Source organism: Oryctolagus cuniculus, chromosome 16, assembly GCF_051225735.1.
Source record: "Oryctolagus cuniculus isolate XC-2025 breed Fujian yellow rabbit chromosome 16, ASM5122573v1, whole genome shotgun sequence".
In the NCBI taxonomy this organism is placed as follows: Eukaryota; Metazoa; Chordata; class Mammalia; order Lagomorpha; family Leporidae; genus Oryctolagus; species Oryctolagus cuniculus.
Window position 1 is genome coordinate 91,819,374 of NC_142882.1, and position 4,456 is coordinate 91,823,829.

The window sequence follows — 4,456 nt, forward strand, 5'->3', positions numbered from 1 at the left end:
ACGGCCTTGCGCTGATTGGGCTGGAAACGTCAGGTGCGCACTGATGATGGGACAGACTCCAGCGTGGCCGGGTGCCTTTTCAAGGCCCGTGCGGGTGGAAGAAGGGATCTTCCAGCAAGACTTTCCTCTGACAGCTTGAATTCTATTATCTGCAGCAAACACTGTTGGTTGCTTTTCTTGAACGACGCTCGCTCCATTCATTTATGAGAAGACGCTTGCCAAACACTCGAGTCTGGACAACCACAGCTTGGCTGCCATTCTCTCCAGTAAGAAATGCCGTTTCACGGGAGAGCGGCTGGTTTGGTGCCCGACTGAGACAAGCAGACGGGCGCCTCTCCTGAAGGGCAGCAGGGCTTCAGCCACCCTGGGATGGCTGGGTGTGTTCTTCCCATCTCGAAAGACGTGCCCTCAGGGCTTGAGCTGTCACAGAAGCAATACTTTTTTTGCTGCTAAGTCAGAGATGTCCTCTTTTTCAACATTTAAAAAGTCTTAAAGAAAGAGAACAATTCCACAAGGGAGAGGACAGGGAACGGGGTGACGAGTAAGGCCCCCAGCCAAGCCCATGCAGTGTTTAAGGCACAGAGACTCAGAGCACAGCGACAGAACAGCAGCGGCAGGAGGAGAGATGAGAAACAGCACACAGCTGTGGGAGCTGTGGGAGACGGCAGCCCACCCAGGCCACGGCTACAGGGGGACACAGGCCCCAGAGCCTTCTCTTCCTCTTGGGGACAGCAGAGGAAGCAAGCACACAGCCACATCACGACAGCGGCACCGGGACTGACACTGGCATTCTTAACAACTAGGAGCGCGGCCATGTGCAGCGCAGAGGCTCCTGGCTGGGAGAAGCCACGCAGGGGACAGCGTGGGCAGCAGCAGCGGGGCCCCCTCGGCTCCCTCGCTGCTGTCGCTGACCACAGAAACACGGACACATCTGGGTCAGGCCTGAGCCTGGGTCTCTCCTCCCCACAGGGACAGCTCCGGTCCCCAGAGCTCTGTGACCCACACTCTGAGAACTGCTGCTATCAAAGAACAATCAGCTCTAAAATCCTGAGAAATAAAAAGGGAAAAACCGAAAATTATTCAGTGAACGAGGCCATAAACTCAGCTGTTAGGAAAACATCAATTTAATGTCTTCTATCACATTCTACATCTAGAAAAGAATGAAGTGAAAATACAAATATAAGAGCTGTATTGGATATTGCATCTCTGGTTGGAAAGAGTCTTCTTTTAAATAAACACAAAAAGACATTTTTTTATTTAGAAAGGCAGAGTTACAGACGGGGAGGGACAGAGGCCTTCCATTCACTGGATCCCTCCCCAGATGGCTGCAATGGTCAAGGCTGGGCCAGGCCAAAGCCAGGAGCTTCATCCTCTTCTCCCACATGGGTGCAGGACCCCAAACACCTGGGCTGTCTTCCGCTGTTTTTCCCAGGCCATTAGCGGGGAGCTGGATGGGAAGTGGAGCAGCCGGGATACGAACAAGCGCCCATATGGGATAGGGGTGTCAGGCAGTGGCTTTACCTGCTCTGCCACAACACCAGCCCCTCGCAAGACATCACAAACCACGGATCTGAAGATCTGAATAACAAAACATCCACTTCCTGGACAGCGCCCCCTTCTGTTTCCAACCAGCCTGCCTCTGGGACGCTGAACACCCCCAGTCCACGCCTCCAGTCCAGCCCGGCAGGCAGGTGAGCAGGACCCCGAGTCCACGCCTCCGGTCCAGCCCGGCAGGCAGGTGAGCAGGACCTGAGTCCACGCCTCCTGAGTCCACGCCTCCGGTCCAGCCCGGCAGGCAGGTGAGCAGGACCCCGAGTCCACACCTCCTGAGTCCACACCTCCTGAGTCCACGCCTCCGGTCCAGCCCGGCAGGCAGGTGAGCAGGACCTGAGTCCACACCTCCTGAGTCCACGCCTCCAGTCCAGCCCGGCAGGCAGGTGAGCAGGACCTGAGTCCACGCCTCCTGAGTCCACGCCTCCGATCCAGCCCGGCAGGCAGTGAGCAGGACCTGAGTCCACACCTCCTGAGTCCACGCCTCCGGTCCAGCCCAGCAGGCAGGTGAGCAGGACCTGAGTCCACACCTCCTGAGTCCACACCTCCAGTCCAGCCCGGCAGGCAGGTGAGCAGGACCTGAGTCCACACCTCCTGAGTCCACGCCTCCTGAGTCCACACCTCCTGAGTCCACGCCTCCGGTCCAGCCCGGCAGGCAGGTGAGCAGGATAAGGACGCCACTCTCGCTGCTGTTTCTGCCGGCTCAGACATCGCTCGCATTTCCCAGTTGCATCGTTTCTCGCTGCGTTCTGAAGCTGCTGAAGCTGGACTTCTCAGACTGAAGTGCACGGGCGAGTTCCCTGGGGGTCGGGGTAAAACGCAGATTCTTGGTGCAGCGGGCGGTGCCACTGACCCTGGAGGGCACTGCAGACGCCCTGCTAAGTGAGGTGCTGGGCATCTCGCTGGGGTTACCAGCCTCCTATTTCTCTTCAGCCCATGAAGTTCTGTGCTGCTTTTACAGGAATTTCCTCAATCCCTGACAGTCTTCTCCCGACAGTCAGACAATCGGGAGTTAAGCTGAGTATGGCATGGACCGCCCATTCAACAGAGAACCTTCACCCCCTGGTATCCACGAGGACTTGGCTGGTTCCAGGAGCCCCACAGACCCCCACATAACCCATGCACATCCTCCCACATGCTTTCAGTCAGCTCTAGATTACTCACGCCTACTATGATGTAAATGCTACGTAAGTAATTGTTTCACTGTTTAGACGAGACCCACAAGGGAAACGTCTGCACGTGATTCCTACAGATTAAATTCCCCTGATGTTTTCTATCTGTGGTTGGTTGAATCCAGAGATGCGGAAGCTTCAGATACACAGGATTACTATGCAGCCCTATAGAGTTTTAGGGATATAATCTTAGTTTACGGTACATAAAATTTTAATGGCAATTGTATCTCCACTGTAATTCTAGCTACATAAAAAAAAAAAAAACACTGTTTGTACATTCACAAAAAAGAACAGCCCTGGGACCAGTGCTGTGACGTAAGCTAAGCCTCTGCCTGCTGTACCAGCATCCCATATGGGCACCGGTTCAAGTCCCGGCTGCTCCTCTTGCAAACCCCAGCTCTCTGCTATGGCCTGTAAACCAGTGGAAGATGGCCCAAGTGCTTGGGCCCCTGCACGCTCATGGAGACCCTGAAGAAGCTCCTGGTTCCTGGCTTCAGATCAGCTCAGCTACAGTCGTTCAGCTATTGCAACCGTTTGGGCAGTGAACCTGCAGATGGAAGACCTGTCTCTCCATCTCTCCCTCTCTCTCTGCCTCTCATATAAATAAATATTTTTTTAAAAAAAAGACAGCCTGGACAGAAACATACCAACAAATTCCGAGTTGTGGAATCCTGTGTTTTCTTCCCTCTTATGCATTGTGCACTTTTCACACTTTCTTCGAGGAGCATATATTAGAATTGATTCTGGATATGCACGGAAGCGTTCTTCAGAACCCAGATGCTACTAATCAGTAGATGTGGGAGACTCTTGTGGCTGCTGATCACAAGGACCTGCAAAGACCTCCTTAACCCTAGCCCCTAGCGAGATATCGCTCAGGTGCATCCTCTGCACCTAACCCTAGCATCCAGGTGAGAGGTCCTCCAGGTGCATTCTCTGCGTGTCAGTCGTATCTTTACAAAGCGCTTCGTAGCACCTTGTTCTGCCACATGCTGATCAGGAAGTTTCAACTAATACTTGTACAAAAATGCCGAGAAGAAATACAGAAAACAGTGGAACGAAGAAAATTTTAAAATCTTTTAATCTATATCAATCATGCATATGACATTTTCAAACTATTTCTCATTTGCATCTATCTTTAAAGTGGGAACATTATCCTCAGGAAAAACACAGGGACAAGGAAGGCACAAACATGAAATTCTAAATTCTAGTGCCTTTCTGGGATGGTTTGTTTTACGTGTTGACCCTGGGCCTGTGTGTATTTCTTTTTGTTTTTAAGATTTATTTATTTTATTTGAAAGATAGAGTTACAAAGAGGCAGAGGAGAGAGAGAGAGAGAGAGAGAGAGAGAGTGGTCTTTCACCCCTGGTTCATTCCCCAGATGGCCACAACGGCCAAAGCTGTGCCAATCCAAAGCCAGGAGCCAGGAGCTTCTTCCGGGTCTCCCACGTAGATGCAGGGGCCCAAAGACTTGGGTCTCCTCCACTGCTTTCCTAGGCCATAGCAGAGAGCGGGATTGGAAGTGGTACAGCCAGGACTTGAACCAGCGCACATACAGGATGCTGGCACTGCAGGCAGTGGCTTTACCAGCTGTGCCACAGCGCCGGCCCCCTGAGTGTATTTCTGGGGTCACCTACATAAATACAGTTATTCTCTCATGAAAAACTCCTCTTTTCCCATTGAATACATCTTCTCCTCTTTAAAGTCGGTAACATCTTAGAGCAGCTCATTCATCC